General features: G+C 43.5%; 1 long non-coding RNA gene and 2 other non-coding genes across 3 annotated transcripts; all 3 read left to right on the top strand.

The window, feature by feature from the left end:
- Positions 1-163: 163 nt before the first annotated feature.
- Positions 164-1,005, top strand: LOC115384185 (uncharacterized). Its single transcript, XR_003930850.1, has 6 exons — positions 164-216; positions 299-349; positions 489-533; positions 629-690; positions 815-872; positions 945-1,005. It is a non-coding gene; the product is annotated as an uncharacterized LOC115384185 (long non-coding RNA).
- A 10,110-nt stretch (positions 1,006-11,115) lies between these two features.
- On the top strand, positions 11,116-11,197 carry trnal-uag (transfer RNA leucine (anticodon UAG)). Its single transcript has one exon. It is a non-coding gene; the product is annotated as a tRNA-Leu (tRNA).
- Positions 11,198-13,172: 1,975 nt separating this feature from the next.
- trnae-uuc (transfer RNA glutamic acid (anticodon UUC)) lies at positions 13,173-13,244 on the top strand. Its single transcript has one exon. It is a non-coding gene; the product is annotated as a tRNA-Glu (tRNA).
- The last annotated feature ends 6,435 nt before the right edge of the window (positions 13,245-19,679 follow it).

Genomic DNA, 19,679 nt, shown 5'->3' on the forward strand with positions numbered 1-19,679 from the left:
ATTTTGTTTGAGTGGGCCAGTTCTGTTTAAGCCCATTACAAAAATGTTTGATTTGAAGTTCCAGCCTCTTCCTTATTCACTTTCAGCTTTGTTCCAAGTGTTGCTTTGAAATGGTTTATTGTACTTTTATTTACTTCCACTTACTCTTTGACCAGGCACATTGCTCACAGCCTGTCTCCTGGCCCTTGGAGACAGCTTGGTGTGAATGATGTTCAGGTGAGATGTTACTACATTGCATTTGCTAACATTTGCTATTTTCTTGCCATTCTTTTATTAAAATACTACTTTCACACCCAAGGGCCTAACACTGCAAGGATGCTCCAACAACTGTGGCGTGTTTGTTTTGATGGTAAGAACTACTCAGTATGTTATATCGATGACATCTAAAGTGTTTTTTTCTGCATTTAAAACACACTCTTTGTATTGAAAAATTGTATCCTCACAGAATATGCATGATATTATATTAACCAGTATCTCTTAAATTACAGTACGCTCTGTACATTGTAATGGGGGCCAGTTGCGATTTCAGTGAGGTATATGCAAATTGTGACACGTTATGCTTGACGGTAGCGATGAAGGTATTATTTTTCAAAACATATTTTAATCTTCTGCATTTCCTTCTTCACAGGAAAACATGCTGCAAATTCGAAGATGGTGGTGTCTTGTTCTCCTGCAGAACTTCCCCATGCCGTAAGCCCCCTCAGTATCACACTTTTAAACCAGATTCTTTTAGATCACGTTTTACTGTATTCACTGTTATCTGACCTGCATGAATGTTTTCATTGTGAATGTGTGTTGTCATTAAATCACCAAGATCTGAAGAATAGAGATTGCAGCAAAGAAAAAGGCAACGAGAGCTGAAAAAACTACAGGTGAGAGGTCATGTGATAAAGTAGTATATAATGAAACTATTGCTTGAAGACTGATCCTGCCACTTATTTCAGGATGTGGCTGAAGTCCCCCTGAAAAAGTTGAGGCTTTCGGAATCTGCCACTGACGCATCAGGTATTGTTCCAGCCAGCACTGTCTCACACATATCCATCAAGGCTTTTGAGGTTCGATGTCACAGAGCAGTCATTATTTCTCTGTTAATCATCAAAACAGTGTACTTAAAATCAACCACTTAAATTGTCATTGTGCCTGTAGACACCACAATCTGTTTCCTTTTTAGATGAGACTGAGAACCTGCCAGGACTGGGAACAGGAGACGGGGTATATTGCCTGAGACGGGTAGTCTCATTTCAGTGTTTTCTGCAATCTCCGAGCCTTTACTTAAATAACTGTTTTCTTTATTTTTGTTTAGGAGAATCGTTTGGTCAATGATGCATTGATGGCAGCCCGGTGGTGTGGGACCAGAACTTTCAAGGGAAAAATTTCACTTCCCCAAGTTGTCACCATGGCCAAGGAGGAACGCGTGAGGGCAGTGGAACCCCTGTGTGTCTGTGATGGCCAGGAAGAAGAGGAGACCGCTGATGTCAGAGAACCGTTCCTTTTTGTCTTCAGTCTGCAGGAAGACTACGAGACATTCTGTCAAGAAATTATTGACCAGAGAAACATGAAGGTGTTTTGTGCTTTTAAGAAAAAAGAATAATGTGTTCAACGGGGCTGAAGCTTCATTCATTACATCTGACCTCTTCAAATGTACATGGTTCGTGAGTTGTACAGACTCTGATATATTATGTCTGGCATAATCATATACGGAAGTCCCTATACAGAGATCAGAGATTATGTTTTTGTTTGTTATGTAGAATGAAGGCCAAACTAAGAGCCCTCTTTGATATGAGGAAAGACATGTAACGTAGACTGTCAGTTCAGTCTTATGTCCTCGAGTGGATTAGTGACACTTTAAGAAAGTCGTTAGTGCAAAGTTTAGGAAATCTGTGTTATCAGCCAGTAATAACCATGGTATGTTCAGGTATCAATGGCTTAGACATTCCTGCTGTCTCTGATCTCCTTAATGTAGCTGATATGATCCAGTGTACAAAAAAATCCAAATCTGTTTATGTGGCATTTAAAGCCATGAGTGTGGACTGAGAACTGTTGTTTTGTGGGGCAGTATCTAACTCTGACCAGTAGAGGGCGCGTTCGCTACATGGTGTGTTCATGGGTAGGGATACTCTCGCGTGATTACACCCCGAGAACGGGAACACGGATGTCAGTGAATGTGAACTGTGGTGTTAAAATACTTCATTTTTGCTCTTTACAGCATCAAAATAAAAGACATTAAAATTCAATGTGTAGTGGAGCATTGTGCTACGCTACATCTACGTATGCTGTATGTCACACATTCCACTCACTGTTTCAGTCCAGCTAGCCCTAGTTTGACAGGGTTTGAGTTAGGGGAGCGTTGAACCCAAATAAAAAGTTGTGTCGCTATAGTATTACAACTCCTGGCACAAATTATGGAATCACCAGTCTCGGAGGACGTTCGTTCAGTTGTTTAATTTTGTAGAAAAAAAGCAGGTCACAAACATGACAAAAAACTAAAGTCATTTTATTTTGCAACTTTCTGACTGTAAGACACACTAAAAGATATCAAGAGGAAAAATTGTAGCCAGTAACAATTACTGTTTTAGACCAAGCACAGGGAATAAAATGATGGAATCACTGAATTCTGAGGAAAAAAATGATGGAATCACCCCTACATTCTCATTCCCAAAACTAGCACTGTAAGCAGTAAGCACCACCCAGTATGGTGCGAATGAATAATGCAATGTAAAGTGTCTTTGAGTGTCCTGAAAAGCGCTATATAAAACCAATGCATTATTATTATTATTATTATTATTATTATTATTATTATTATTTGATACAAGAAAAATGTTTTCCCAAAGAACTATTTTTTGGCTCCAGACCTGATCCTGATATAAATAGTAATGCTGATATAAATTAATCATGACAGTAAATCACATAAGATGCTAGGTGATACATACAAAAGTGTTCTTTCCTTAATAAGAAGAATAAAGATACAGTTCAGCTTGATGTACAATCATTAAATGGTTTGTAGTCCAGCATTTAGAAGCTGTATTGACGTTTGTGAATGTGCTACATAGTCTCCGCCACCAGACAAACCAGACGGCAACAATAAACGAGTCAAGCTCAACGTGGGTGGAGTTAAACGTTTAACTCCGCCCACGTTGAGGCGCGCCCCGTTCTGCCGGCTGCAGTCAGGGGCTTCTCCTCACAGGCTCTGTTGACATTGAGACGATCTTCCCGTGACTTCTCTGACTGCCAAGAGCTGGATGTGATGTTCCTGACAGAGACGTGGCTGCTTGAAGGTGAACTGGCCTCCTGATGGAACTCTGTCCCCAGGACTGCGGCTTCTTCAGCTCTCCCAGCATGCCATTGGGCTCACTTGGGGCCCGTTTCTGTCTTTCTGGACTGTTTGAAGTGATTGAGGTCAAGTTGACCATCATTCAAGTCGTCATGACTCATGTTTTCATTTCCTTCAGTCAGGATGTGGTCATTGGATGAGAACTGGAAAAGACTGAAGCCAAGATGGCGCCAGTGTGGTTGGCATGCCGTCTGTCTCTGCGATCTCTACTTGTGTTTGTGGCAATATTGACAACTTTTGCTGTAAAAGTCAATTCTCTGCTGGTCTGTGAGCGACAAACATTACTGGATCTTCGACCCACGGCTTAATACTTGGTGGATTATAAGTGTGAAGGACAGGGGAATCCTCATCCACCTTTCCTGGCTGGGATACCGGCTCACCTCTGCCGTGTCCCGGCTCCACCTCCACGCAGGGCCCGCCACAGACGCTGGGGGAAGCGAAGCGGGAGGCTGGTGAAGCTAAAGGATTCAGATTCAGAAAACTTTATTGATCCCAAAGGGCAATTTGTTTGCAGCACATCTCGAGTCGTTTCACATGTAAATACAACATGAGACAGTTCAGTTTAACCCCAAGTGGAACTCAGGTTGAACAATATTAAAACAAGCAATACAATAACAATTTAGGAGCTGGAATTCAATAATTTGATTGCAGAAGGCACAAAAGAGTTTGAAAAACGGTTAGTTTTCCTAGCTGGAGCCAAATACCGGCGTCCAGAAGGCATCAAGATAAACTCTGGAGTCAGAGGATGAAGAGGCTGAGCCAAGATGCTGTGTGCTTTACTCAGCACCTGCTGCTCCCACAGAGAATGCAAGTCCCTCAGTTTAACACCTGTGATTTTAGAGCAGGTCTTGACAATGTTCTGCAGTTTGTTTTTGTCCCTCACAGACAAGGATTGAAACCAACAGATAAAAGAAAATGTGAGTAAACTCTCAATAAACGAGCAGTAAAAATTAGGCTCATCTGTTGCTCGGGCGCAGCACTTTTTTTACGTGTCATGTTCCCAATAGGACTCGTTGCCTCGTTCCCGTGGTTGGTTTGGACGATGAGAGGACTCGTCACCCTCCCTTCCCTCGTCAGCAGTGGAGAGGAGTGGACCTGCGTAATCTTCGGCCTCTACAGCGGGTGTATAGCAGGGCTAACACTCAGGCTAACACCGCGGCTCCTATCCGGATGGCGCTAACAACCGCCAACTCATTGGTGAACAAGACATTTATCCTAAAGGATTTTATTGAGATTTTCTCTTCATTACTGAAAGTAAGACCGGAGCTGGTGAGTCGAGTGCTTTTTCTGAACTTTTGCCCCCTGGTTTCAGCTATTTCTCGACACCAAGAAACTGTCATGGTGGTGGCGTAGCGACTGTGTTTAACAGTGTTTACAAGTGTGCACAGCTCGCCTTGGCTGCGCCTTGGAGTTTTGAGATCAATACTTTTGTTTTGTCTTCTGATTCACCCATTCTGTGCGCTGTTGTGTACCGGCGACCTGGATATAATAAGTACTTTATCAATGACTTTTCCAGCTTCTTAGCTGATGTTATGTCAAGGTTCGACCGCTTGTTGATTTTGGGTGATTTTAATATTCACGCAGTATGCTTCCCAGGTAAACCTATGACAAGAGAGTTCCTGGACCTTATTGATACATTTAACCTCGTGCAGTCTGTTTCTGGAGCAACGCATCGGGATGGACACACGCTGGACTTAGTGCTATCCCATGGCATTTCAGTGTGTAATGTTGAAGTCTGTGACCCTGTATTTTCAGACCATTGTCGAATTGTTTTTGATGTTCCCGGTCCACATAACATGGTTAAATCTTGTGTTCCTGCACAACACTGTCGCATCATTAACTCTGCCACTGCTGCTCAGTTCTCTGTTTCCTTTGAAAACTCAGTGTTGGCTGCTGATATTTCTTTTTTCGATGTTGATATTGAAATGTTTTTCCAAACATTTTGAATCAACCTGCCAGTCAGTTTTAGACAGTGTTTCTCCTCTTAAAGTGAGACGACCAAAACCTGAAGCTGAGCCTTGGCTAAATGAGTCCACTCGTGCCATCAGACGTGAGTGTAGATAGGCTGCAAGTGTCTCTTGAAATTTTACAGAAATGTCTGCAAAGGTATCAGAAATGTGTAAAAGCAGCTAAAGCTAAATATTTTGCTGATATTGTGACAGCCAATAGGCAAAAACCACGAGTTCTTTTTAATATGGTGAACAGAGCTCTGAACGTTCCTCAGTCGGATGGCCTGGAAGCCTCACCTGAGGTCTGTGAGAATTTCCTGAACTTTTTTGTGAATATGATTGTGTCTACAAGGGCCCTTATCAGCCCTCCAGCTGTCAGTTCACCTGTTTCTGCCTCTTGCTCAGCTCTGCTCCATACGTTTGAGCCAGTAACACTCTCTTGCTTAGAAAAAGTGGTTTGTAAAATGAAGCCTGCTGGTTCCCCAAATGATCCTACTCCTTCACATCTGTTCAAAGAAGTGTTTCCTTCTATTGCAACTTTTGTTTTACATCATGTTAATGGAAGCTTGGCAAATGGAGTGGTCAACAAAAGTTTGAAACATGCTGTTGTTCAGCCATTGTTAAAAAAGTCTGGCCTTGATCCTAAAGATCCTGCAAACTCACGTCCGATTTCCAAACTTCCATTTCTATCTAAAATCTTGGAAAAATGTGTTTTTAATCAGTTGAAAGCTTTTCTAGATGAGCAACAGATCCCAGAGGTTTGTCAGTCGGGTTTTAAAAATCTCCACAGTACTGAGACAGCTCTGTTGAGAGTTTTTAATTACATTTTTATGTTTGCTGACTCTGGACAGATGGTTCCTTTAGTTTTATTGGACTTGACTGCAGCGTTCGATACAGTGGATCATGAAATCCTCCTGTCCCGCCTTGAAAATCTGGTTGGGATTAAGGGATCCGCTTTAGAGTGGTTTCGCTCCTACTTGAAAGACAGAAGTTTTTGCGTCAAAATTGGTGATTTTGTGTCCTCCTCAGCTCCTCTGTCGTGCGGCGTGCCACAGGGCTCAATCCTTGGGCCACTTCTTTTTTCTTTATATCTGCTTCCGCTGGGATCTGTTCTACGGAGGTTTCGTGTGTCCTTCCATCTTTACGCCGATGACTGTCAAATCTATGTACCTCTGAAGTGTGAAGATTCATTCAGTGCTGCGCAACTTCTGGACTGCATTAACACGACTAAGGACTGGATGTCAGAAAATTTTCTGTGTCTCAATGATAGCAGAACTGAGGTTCTTCTGGTTGGTCCATAGTAAGGCCAGCAGTAAACAAGTTAACTTGGGGCCTTTGAGTCAGTTTGTTAAGCCCACTGTTACCAACCTGGGTGTTAAAATGGACCATGAACTCAACCTTGATAAGCAGGTTAGTGCTGTTGTGAAGTCAAATTTTTTCCATCTGAGACAGATCACTAAGGTAAAATCTTTCCTCTCAAAACACAATTTTGAAATATTGATTCATGCTTTTGTTTCAACTCGGCTGGACTATTGTAATGCTCTTTACGCCGGCATTGAGGAGAGTTTACTGAAGCGTCTGCAGCTCGTCCAAAATGCTGCAGCTCGCCTTTTAACTGGCACACGAAAATACGACCACATATCACCAGTCGTCTCTTCATTGGCTTCCTGTCTGCTACCGGATCGATTTTAAAGTTCTTTTATTTGTTTTCAAATCTTTAAATGGTCTTGCCCCACCATATTTGTCTGAACTGCTGGTACCTTATGTGCCAGGACGTCATCTCAGATCAGCAAACAAGGCTCACCTTGCGGTTCCTGATACAAATCTCAAATGTAGGGGTTATTGAGCATTTTCTACCACTGGTCCAAAACTGTGGAATGATTTACCTCTGCACATAAAGCAATCAGATTCTCTTCCTATTTTTAAGTCCCGTCTTAAGACTCTCTTATTTTCTTTGGCTTTTAACTAGTGTGAGTCTGTATTTTACTGAAAAGTTGTCAGTGTTGTCTGATTAATATTTTCATGTCTATTTCTATTGTTTTTATTTTGTGTCTGTACAGCACTTTGGTCAACACTTTTGTTTTTAGTAGTGCTTTATAAATAAACTGGACTGGACTGGACTGTCCAGGCTGTCAGGAGTCTGGATCACCTGCCTAATTCATGACAATCAGTTGAGTGTTTTTGCTTCTTCAGTATGTGGGCTCGTTGGTCTAGGAGTATGATTCTCACTTAGGGTGTGAGAGGTCCCAGGTTCAATTCCCAGACGAGCCCTTCAGTCGTCATTGCTCTCTCCTACAAATGGTTTGTTTAGACAAAGTCTGGCCACCGGAGGAAAATAATGTGATTAGTTTGATATATTCCAGTTAAAAGTGAGGCTAACGAGTGTGGAAACCCTCCTCAGATTCAGAGTGATGATCTGGTTGGTGGAGGAGCGACCGGCCCCCAGTGACGTGGAGGGAAACCCCGTAGCGTCAGCACAGGTTCAGACTGCTGAACGAAGCCACACCTGGCTTTACCAACGTGACACAGCTGCTGAAGGAGCTCCGGCTCCATGCTGCTCACTCAAAGGAGGAAGAACCAGATGTTGGACTCTGCAGGCCAGGGGCCTCGTTGATCACACACTGTGGAGGATCCACACTAAAAGTCTACCAGCACCAAAAGCAGAAACAGCATCTGATTTATAAACCATGCAGCTCTTTCCCTTTATAAATCCAGTCCAGCTGGAAGGCTGTGTGTGTGATCTCAATAAGCTGCTGATCGCTGGAGTTTTACTCTCAGTCATGGCAGAGAAGACAAGGAGAAGGGATTTCAACAACTTCTACATTGATTTGTTGAGGGAAATATGATTTTACCAGATGATCTTATTGCTTTTTATTCAAACATTTTACAATTACTCTCTTTCTGGTTGCCTCGACCAGCCTTGTGGCTTTTGGAGTCATCTGAAGGTTTTTTTCAGACATTTGTATCCCTGTGATTAGTTCGGGTTAGTTAAGTTTCATACTTGCGGATAGCAGGAAGTAAGAAACTGTTAAGAAAATAAAAAAAACTTAAGTTTCCTTTTATAGTGGTTTAAAGACAATAAAAAGTGTTATCAATGGTTTTGAAGATTGGTTTGTGAATATTCTGGATGTTTGAAATTCAATTGTAATGGGATGTAGTCACTATTATTTTAAGACAATGGTGTAATGATTTAAGTGTATTTTATTTTGAAATTCTGACTTCACGTTGTATGGGGAATGTGCTTGAGGTAACTTGATGAAGGAGGAATGAGGAAGGAGCGCAGGGATGAGCAGATGCAGAGTGAAACATGTGCGTTGGGCTGCTTTAATTTGGGTAGATAACCCATCCACTTTGCAAAAAGTTGCAATGCAATGGACAGAGGACACAACCTGTGAACTCCACCACTGTTGCATTCGGCGGACAGACCGAGTGGGACAATATTTCCGAGGAGGAATAATCGTGCCTGCTGTCTTCACCGTCGCCATTGCTGCACATGCCCACATGTGAGCCACACCGAGCCGTGAGAGGACAGCATTCGCCTGCACGGGAACTGGCCGTCTTCTGCTCTGGAGAGGACAAGGAGTGTCCCTGGTTCCCGGACACGCCAAGTAGAGGTTCATTGGAAAGAGTTTTTCTTGTGCTGTGGCGGTTCGAGGGACTTGGAACTTCATATTGATACCCTGCTTGGAGTGAGGAGCAGCTAGGAAGCGTGAGTACAAGGAGAACCAGACTGTCTTGGAACTTTGGGTTTTCATTTAAGTTTTTTTGAGCAGATCTGCCGGCTTTAAGTTTCCTTTGTTTTTTATCTGAGCTTTAGGGACTCATTTGTGTTTTTTTTCTGAATCAAAAAGTTGCTTGAAACCTGGAAGAATATTTGGATGATCAATGTGTTATGGTTCCTGTTAATACATTCTTAAACTTTCAGTGGAGTTGTATCTGTGTGTAAAGAGGATCTAATTTACTCATTTGAAGTTGTTATTGAGGAGTAAAACCACAGGATAAAGAGCTTGAAGAAAGACTAATTGGACATTTAAATTTGTTAGAGATAACACCTGTGAAAGAACTCAGGTTAGCCACCCCCACTATTTGCCACCACCACAAGGGGGCGCTACACATTGTTAAGGGTTTTTGCTTTGTTTAACTTGGACTGACTGACTCCATCTGTTATCAGGGCTTTGTATCAGTATCTGGTCTGAACCCCGACTGGGAGGAAGAGACTCAGAGAGCATCTGTGAGCAACAGCTTTCTTGTCTGTTCTTCCACTCTCTGAGAGAATCCCTTTAAAACTGAGAGGATGAGAGAGGGGTCATTTGTCCCTTTCCATGTATCAGACAGCAGAGGAGTGATTTGACCCATAAGGTAACAAGCTTTTGTTATCTGAAAAGGCATGTGAATGGATTATGTAAATGTACATGACGACCAGAGCTCAGACGGTGCCAGCAAGTCTACCCGTCTCTCCTGTATATAAATGAAGCAATCACAGAGAGACTGAGAGAGGATCCATATAAACCACTTTAGACACTTGTAGATTTCTCAGAAATTCTTTATGTCAACAACATAAGAATTTCCCCAACGATTCTGTGCTCTTGCTGGAAGGATCTTCTGGGATGTTCAGAGCTCCTTGTTTTGAGATGGATTTTATCACAGCCACCAAGAGACACTCAGCCTCTTTTCATGAGCTTGACGTAAGACATAGAACTTGGAGATACGACGGTGACAATGACCAATGCGACCCCCCCCCCCCGGCAAGGGGCCAATCCTAGGGGAAACACTGTCCAAGCTTTATTTCTAACATCAATATCACCAAGGACAATAATGGAGGCTGAGAGTCTCTTGGTGGTTGTGAGACAGAATCCATCTCTGAGGATCCTACCAGCAAGATCGAACATCCACATGATGACATCTGCATTGAACTGTCATCAGGAAGTTCTCCTCCATGGCAGTGAGCTCTGGAGGAAACAAAGACCTGATGGGCCTCGTGTAGAAATGGTGTTCCTCACTGAACAGGGGCAGATTCCACCAATGGTACATCAGGAAGGAGAGAGTTTTTAGGGAGCACCAAGACTTCCTGGCTCATAATGATGACTGGATAATAATCCCATTTAGATTCCATAGAGCAGCTCTGGGATCAATCTGCTGAACTGGCTCCAGTGTTTGACACACCAGCCTGCCAGAATCCAACCATCCTGGTCCATACAGGTCCTCACCAGTCTGGGCTTTCTGGAAACAAACTCTTTCCAGCAGGAATCACCTGTCAGCACCAACTGAAAAGGTTGAACAGCCACTGGGAAACACACCATCAAAACAATAATGGAATGGAATGCTGTTTATTGTCATCGCAACAAGTTACAGAAGTTACAAGTTACAATGAGATTACTGGGGTTTAAAGACGCCCTGGCAGCCAATTACGGCACTCTGTCTTGGAAAGGAACAGAGTTAAAGGAACTTAGACAGAATGGGGGAGTGGGGAGGGGGTGGGGGAAGGGGGGTGGTTAAAAATAAAGGGTACATCAATTCAGATCACGGAGTCTGGCGCTGTAATGGTGACAGTTGGAGAATGTCTTGTTGTGCTTTTGTTGTATTTCTAAGTGTGTTCTTGTCCTTATGCGTTTGTTTGAATGATACCACCATGGTCAGTACACTCTTTTCTTCTCTCCCCACATTTCAATAGTCTCAGATGTCTTCCTCATGAACTCACTGACTGCCAGCTGTTTTCAGAGCAGACAGCCTCTCACTGCCAGCTGTTCTCAAGAAGACCCCTGAATAAAGAGTTTTTATGACATAAACACTGAAACTATAAAATGAAAGAATATTAATTAATCTTCGCATCAGACAGGTAGTGTGGCCAAGCGGTCCAAGGCACTGTATTTAGGCTCCAGTCTCTCAGGAGGCGTGGGTTCAAATCCCACCACTGCCAATGAGGTTTCTATAAATTTGTCATGGATGTTTCCAACCACTGCTGAATCGAAGGCTTTTACTAATATGTCAAAAGAACCACCCGTCTGGGAAAAACTCAGCATAAATGCTCTGGTTCAGGAGTTTTCCTCACTGACTTTATGAGTTCCTTCAGTTAATAAAGGACTGTTAATTCTGAAGCTTCAAATGTCGCTGTTTTAAAACACTACTGAGTCCCTCTGCATGTGTCAGATTAGTTTTTATTGATTTGAGCTTAGAGAAGCTGGAGTTCGACCCCACAAGGATGGCGCTGCTAATTAAAGGGCTCATCCGGGTATTGAACCCGGAACCTCACACACCCGAAGTGAGAATCATACTCCTAGACCAACGAGCCAAAAGACTCAACCGATTCTCATAAATCAGGCAGGTGATCCAGACTCCTGACAGCCTGGACAGAGCTCATCCAATGACCACATCCTGACTGAAGGAGATGAAAACATGAGTCATGATAACCTTGTGTTCATGTTGGCAACCAACTACTTTTGGTTTTTAATGAATGAAAGAAGCTCATCCAACAGTTGATAGTATTTAGTTTGTCAGGAGCCTCTCTGTTCAGTAGAAATGTTCTTTCAGTTGATGGTATCAGGCAGAGGTTTCCTGACCAGCTGGCTCTGGGTGGACGCCCGGAGAAGCTGCCTGCAGAACTTCAGCCAGATGCTGCAGAAGCTGCAGACTGCTCTCAACAGGAAGTGGAGTCCTCTTTAACACCAGCCTCACTGTTTGGCACAAAGCCGTTTCCCACACAGGAGTGACGTTTCTGAGATTCACTCATTTCTGTCAGAGATTTGAAGTGTTTGGTCACATGGAGTCTCTGATTTTTTTTATCACTTTTAAACCAAAATACTGGTAATCCAGGTTCTCATGACTGTATGTTCTATAAACTTTATGGTGTTAAAAACCAGATGGATCCAGGAAGAATTAAAAGTCAGATTGATTTTCTGACTCATGATGAGAAAAGAAGTTCTCTGTTGAGGAGTTCCAGCTTCTTTTATCCTCTTCATGTTCTCAAATCCTCACAAACAGACGTTTGTTGTTAAAGTTCAGCTCCAGCTGTGTTTTCTTCACACATCTGGTTTGTTCCAGTGGTCTCTGTCTCAGTCCGACTGTCAGACACACAGGAGGAGGAGCTGTGAAGGAGTCGGCTCCTTCTAAAGAAATCTCTCTGTTCAGGAGCTGATCGATCAGAGAACATCAGCTTTACTTTACGGCTCTTTGATGAACAGGATGACACCAATGTGAGAGCAGGGCTTCACTGCTGACATGAGAGCAGCATCAGAAAGGATCCTGACCGTTATCAAGAACACAGAAAGAGGACTGACGTCCACCACCTCACATTATATCTGAGTAGAACCAGAACAAGGGAAGTGTGGTCAGAATGGAGCAGAAACACAGACTGAGCCTGGATCTGGATCCATTCAGAGGACTGCTGGCTCCAGGGTCAGGGGTCAGGGGTCATGTCATCTGTGGAAATGAAGCTGATGATTCTCTATTAGAAGTTCAGCTTCAGATGTGTATTGAAGCCAGTTTTAGTCCTGCTTTAATGATGTTTCCATGGTAACAGATGAATATAATCTCAGAACTCCACTGTGTTCCTGATCACAGATGATGGACGCTGCAGTCCAGTGAGAGCTGGATTCAGAACAAACAGCTGAATGACAGGTTTGATTTCTCTGGATCACATTTCTATTGATTATTGAAGACACTGATTGATGAGCAGATCCACTCAGGGAGACTCCTGCTGCTCATCTGGTCTTCCTGCTTTAGTCAAGTCAGGAGCCACAAACTGCAGAAACTGACAGACTGACCCTCATCTTCAGCTGGACCAGAGTTCACCTTGTTGGTCCAGAACAGAGTCTGGGGGAGTTTTCTCACCTGACTTAAACAAATTCTGGTCCAGACTGGACCAACCAGAGCTGGTGTGTGCTGGTCCCTCAGTCTCCCATATGGTCTAGTGGTTAGGATCCCTGGTTTTCACCCAGGTGGCCCGGGTTTGACTCCCGGTGTGGGAAAGCTCCTTTCTTGGGATTGTTGAAGTTTAAATCTCATCTCTGACAGTCAAACCTGAGGGTCCTGCTGATCCGTTAGTCCTTCATGCTGCAGGTTCACTGAAGCCTCCACGTCATTCAGACTTGTTTGTCTCATAAAAGCTCCCGTTTCGTGTCGTGTTGATATGTTGACTCCACCCACACCAGTAGTGTGTTTTTGACTGATTCAAAAAAAGTGTGTGTCTGTGTGTGTGTGTGTGTGTGTGTGTGTGTGTGTGTGTGTGTGTGTGTGTCTGTGCCCCTGCCGCCTGATGGGGGCGCTCGGGACCTGTCTTGTGTTGGTCTGCCCTCACGTTCTCCTGCCTCCCTCATCACCACCCTAATGGGGATCACCCGTCCTGCCCTCTACTTAAGTCTTGCTTCCTGGTGTGTCTGGTTGGTTCCTTGTGGGTCTGTCTGCGTGTTTCAGTGTTCCTACCTGCACCTCTGCTCAGCCCTGCGTTCCTGTTCCCTGTTCTGGAAATAGAGGACTTTTCGTCCTTCCACCTCGTACCGTGACGTATTATGAACATTATTCTGCAAGCACACAGTTTTTTTCATGTTTGGGAGTAATCCCTTCCCTACATTCCTTTCTAAAACAAACCACAATTACAAATTCTGAGAGAAATGAAAAGATTTATTCAAAAAAAAACATAAAAAAGAAAGTATTAAAATAAAATGAGTGAGAACTGTACATCTGGGCTATAAGCAACATAAGAACCCTTTCATCCTTCAAAGAGAGAAATTCTTTTACAGCCACTCAAGGTAACAAAAAACAAAAAAGCGAGAGACAAACTTTGTACAAAGACAATTATCTGTATTAAGCCATCACTAAGGTGATTTGGATATGTATGAATGTGCAAAATGTCAATTGTAAAAACAAAAACCTGAGACAGATGCAATAAAACTGCATCTGTGCCTATAACAAAAAATGTAACGGCTCCAGTACAGTACAGCACACACCTGTCAGTCTCACAGCTTTGCTGCTCCAGGACATTCCCTGGCCAGAGATCAAGGCAGCCAGTCTGTCTCTTGTAGCATTTCCAGATCTCTCATTATGTGCCAGTTGCTCACGGGGAGGATGGGGAATCAGAATGTCCTGAAACACGTCTGCATCTGGTTCCAGCATGTCTCCATTTTCAATACACACATTGTGCAAAAACACACATGATGCTATCACCAAAGGTGCAAATGTGGGCCGGACTTCCAGCACCTGGTGTGGATCTCCATCTCGTCTTCATCGTGCCAGATGCTCGTTCTATGACGCTGCGTCCTTTGGAACGGTGGAAGCTGAAGGTGGCTTGGATCTGTCCGTTAACGGGCTCTCTGTACAGTGTGATGAGTGCGATTGGTTGGTCCAGACAGGGATAGCCGCCATCACCCAGGAGGATGTAGCCTGCAGGAGGGTAGTGTTGTGTCCTGAAAAAGCTGCTGTTTTTCAGGACCTGTGTGTCGTGTACCGAACCAGGATATCCGACAAAGATATCAAGGAATTTACCGGATGAATCACAGACTGCTCGCATGTTTATTGAGAAAAATCCCTTGTAGTTTAAACAGTCAATTTTGTGATGATGAGGGGGTTTAATCCGGACGTGGCAGCCATCAATAGCACCCACAACAGTGCTGAATATGGGGCTCCCTGCTCGCTTGCCAAATCCCTGTCCAACTGCTGGGAGATCTTCTGGTTTAGGGAAAAATATGGCACGCTGCAGGTTGTGCCAGATTTGCTGTGCGACCCTGTGGACTATGCGGTGGACCGTTGTCTTTGGCACACTGAACGCAGCAGACACAACCCGGTAGGAAAAGCCATGAGCCGGCCGATACGTGTAGATCAGCACCTCCAGCTGATGACCCCAGCCACGGTCCTGGTCCCTCTGCAGTCACCTCTGCAGGTCCTGCTTGAGCTCAGATTCTACACTGAACCACAGACGCAGTTCGGGCACGTTGATGTTGAGCCGGCAGTAAGAAGCAGGATGATCACTCTAGAATAAGGAAATAAAACACAATAATTAATTTATGTCGTCTGAATTGTGAGCGTTTATATTCCGTTTACAATGCATGTGTGAACATAACAGTATCTCGTCCTTTTATACCAGCTCACAAGTGATCGCACGATCAACACACAGATAAATGAACTAAGTTATGGTTTGTTGTTGATAAGATTACATGAAAACGAGTTTACTGAACATAAATCACAACTGTAGTAATGTTGTCGTGCTGGCATGTTAGCTAACGTGGCTAACGTTGACGACAAAACATTTTTTGGCTGCTGTAAATACCTCCAGTTGATACAACAACAATTTATTTCCTCATTAATGTTGATGCCTGTATTTATTTCTGTATTGTTTTCCGTTTACATTTTCATTTCTCCAAATTATATGTTAATGTATTTTATTTTCATCTGAAATTTTATTTATTTATTTACTGACAGTTTGTTTTTTTCATTTTTCGTCACACTTTCCAATCTTGGATTTTCTTCCTCTATTTTTTCCCCATGTATTTATTTATTTCTGTATTGCTGCGTCAGCATGTAAACGGACAAGTTAGTTTGAATTTCTGTTAAATTAACATAATCAGATTGCATAAAACGGGTCCTTTTCTTGTATTTTCTTTTTTGGGGTAAAAACGAAAAAGGAAGAATTCAACTCGTTTCCTTGTCTTTCCGTTCTGACCGACAAAACGGATTTTCTCCTCAATATTTCCTGTTTGACAGGTGGGCGGGGCTTACGCCGCCCTCGTCAAAGTGAAAGTGAACTCAACACAGCGGTAAATGTCTGACTGCTGCTCCAGCCTCCTGTCAGGACCCGGGCTGGCTCTTGGTATAGGCGACATAGACGGTCGCTTAGGGCGCCATCTGGTGGAGGGGGCGCCACGGCCACCAGTCAACCATGGCCTCAAGGAAAAAATAATAAATAAATGAATAAATAATACAGAATAGGAAGAGAAGAAAAGAGGAGTTGGAGATTGTTAGATTGTTGAGATAGCTAGATTGTTACGTTGCTCAGTTCAGTTCCAGCAGCATGGGGGGGCATTGGGGGGCCGTGCCCTCCCACAGAGTCAGCTGTGCCTGTCCTTGCTTGGAAGCTGAGAAACACTCAGCAACACCATGAGCTGCAATGGACAGTCAGACCTGGACTGGAAGGAACTGGCACAGGAGCCGCAGAGTTTCCCAGACTCCAAAGGTAAAATGACAACCTTAGAACTCCTCAGCGTCCTGCAGGAAAAGAAACTGAAGGAAGTTCACCCTAATGTGTGGATGGCCCTGAGGATCGCTGTCACCATTCCTGTGACAGTTGCTGCTGCAGAGAGGAGCTTCTTCAAATTGAAGCTCATCAAAACATACCTGTGATCCACCTTGTCTCTTTTTTTTCCCCCTTGTCCTATTCGGCAGCTGGGGTGTGTAATATTGTATGATTGAAGCCTTTTACTGTCCAAACAGATTTTAATGTTAGCAGCAGGACGAGATTGAATCTCCTTCCCCTGCTGCCTTTATTTGAAACTGCCATCCGACATGGCTGCCGGACAGGACCGGGACGGAAACGCTCAGAGAGCGAGAGACAGAAAAAGAGAGAGAGAGATAAAGAGAGGGGGAATGGGGTAAGGGCGGTGGGGTTGGGGCACAGCAAAACATATATACAAATTCACAAAACACACCACGTGCAACAGAAAACAGTCACAAACCACAATCTAAACAGCACCAAAACAGAGCCGACAACCAACACAGAGACCAACATCAAACCAAACCAGAACCCGTTTTTTTTTTTCTCTTTCTCTCTTCCTTTTTTTTTCTCCTCCCACACAAAAGTGAAAGAAACAAAAAGTCGGTGAAACAAGCAAGTGGACAGACAGGGCCCTAACAACAAAAGGAAGTGTAGAGAAGGGAAGGAAGTGCAATGACACCACAAACTTTTTTTTTTTTTTTTTTGAGAATACAGCTGGTAGTAAACTGGGGGCGGGCAAACTGAGAGATCAAGTATGAAATTGCACCGGAGCATCAAGAGAGGTCTTCTGCAGATCACCATTAGTCTAACTCACCTCAAGACGACAAGGTAACTGAGTCCACTGGTAGTCCACTGGTAGAATCTGAAGAGTGATTAAAGATCAGCGTGATCATGAAAATGTGATGGTGACAGTGATGGTGATAGTGATCATGCATATAGGACCTCTGCATGCATATATGACCTCCGATCCACCATGTCTCAAGAGCGGTTGAATGGACTTGCACTGATAAGCATCAGCCGTGAGGTATCTAGGCGAGTGTTATTCAACGATACCAGAGAAGCCTGTGCTGCAAAGAAGTCCAGAAGTGTGGACTTTTGGAATGGAAAGACATGAGAGAGCGACTTCAAAATTTGCTGTTGCTCAAACTTTTCAGCCTCGGACTCCAACACTGTATACCTCAGTGAAAATGATTTCCATGTAACGTTTGAGTGAACTTCTCCAAGGTTTTTTTGAAGTAAAATTATTTAAAGGTCTAATACACGATTTTCTCGAAAAGACGAAGCCCCACGTCTGTTACTCACTTTTTGAACAACGCCATGCGCCAGACCATCCGCCTGGCTCTCCTGCTTCTCCCAGGAAACGCGGAAGTGTAGGAGCACGATCTCCTCTTCTCCGGCGTGCACGGCTCTGTTTACAGTTTCTGCGATCGCCCTCGCTCATAAATAAAGCTTTTTTTCCGAAACAGTTACAGTTTCATTATGTCAGACTCGCCATCGGTAAGTACGAGCTCAGAAGCTCACCGGCTACATAAACACTCTGAATGTGCAAAAGGGAGAAGCTGATTGGGCGCAAGCACGGAGAACCGCCTTACGAAAGCAGCTCGTCAGAATGATTGACAAACGGACCCACCAATTATTTAGGTGATCCACCCGGAAATCAAAATCGTGTATTATACCTTTAATGTTATTTAAAATTATTTAATAAATTGTTTAATATTTATTTCTTGACTTGAAAGTTTGCTGTTGTTGTTTGAATAAAACAGTTGCTATTGTTCATTTGGCAGCTGTCATTCAAGTGTGTGTGTGTGTGTGTGTGTGTGTGTGTGTGTGTGTGTGTGTGTGTGTGTGTGTGTGCACCAAATTGGCTCGGGCTGGCCCTGGTCAGGACTGTAAATATCTCATAGTAGTTATGTTGCTGTTATCCACACATGATTGCTCTGTGCTTTGCTGCTCTTTGGTTCTGATTGTTGGATTCTAAACTGCATTTTTTTAGACTCCAGACTTCATGAATGTAGTTAAAATTTATACACTCAATGTCTTCAATAATCGATAGAAATGTTAATATGCTGAAAAAAAACATCTCATGTGGTTGTATTAAGTGAAGCGGTCACTGGACTGTAGCCTCACCATCTGATCAGTGGAGGAACACTGTGGAGTTATGCAGATTATTGTTAGATTATTATATTCATGTTTTTACCTTGTAAATATCATAAAATTGGTACAAAAGCTGCTTCAAAACAAATTTGAAATGGACCTATTAATAGAGAAGTACCATACTTCATTTCCACATATGACATGAACACTGAAACTGGAGCCATCAGCATCAGAATCAGAAAGGTCTGGTTATACAGTGGACAATGAAACTGGAGAGTGATTTCTGAGGAGTTAAAGCTGCCACTTTAACGCAGCTTTTCTGCTGCGTCCAGCAGAATGTCTCCGATGTGGCTCTTTCGGAGGTTGACATGAAGAAAGGATGAAGTCTTGTCCGCTCAGGGCTGGACGTCTTGAGGCTGCAGGGAGACGGAGTGGCGGGCTGCTGCAGCCTGGTCTGCTGATGAGAGAGTTTCAGGAGGAGGATTCACCGCTGAAGAAGAAGAAGAGGGAAGACGGTCCAGTCCAGGCTCCAGATTTGGACCTCTTGTTCCTGCAGAGTGAGATTCGTGCTGAGCAGCAGCTCTGGAGAAAACTTTGGTCCCACTTCTAGATCTTCTCATGAGGAGAACATGAGCAGCAGATCCTGTAGAACCACGGTTCACTGGTAAAGTGTCTGTAAAGAACAACATGGAGCCAGCTGGATGTTAGAATAATCCTCCACTGTTTATTTTCCCTTCTTTCCATGATGTAATCGCTGACTTTACATTATTCCACATGTTACACAGCTGCTGACTAATGAAATAACTGATCTGAGACCTTATATTGGCCAAAACACATTAAACACATGAATGGCTTTAGTCCTGCTGACTGTGTTTCGTAACAATCGTGAATGTAATTTTGAAATTGATCCCTTTCTGATCACTTTTATGGTGAAAACATGTCATTCCTCATGCACTGCGGGAGTGAGGCGCTCCTCCACCAGGCTCCTCCACCAGTTTTCATAAAATGAAAACAGTAATACTGTAATTTTCAATCTTCCTTGTGAAAAGTGATCCCAGAGTCCTGCTTTCAGTAGTTCCCTGATCAGCCCAACAATATGCTGCCA

This window comes from Salarias fasciatus, assembly GCF_902148845.1.
Source record: "Salarias fasciatus chromosome 23 unlocalized genomic scaffold, fSalaFa1.1 super_scaffold_20, whole genome shotgun sequence".
Classification (NCBI taxonomy): domain Eukaryota; kingdom Metazoa; phylum Chordata; class Actinopteri; order Blenniiformes; family Blenniidae; genus Salarias; species Salarias fasciatus.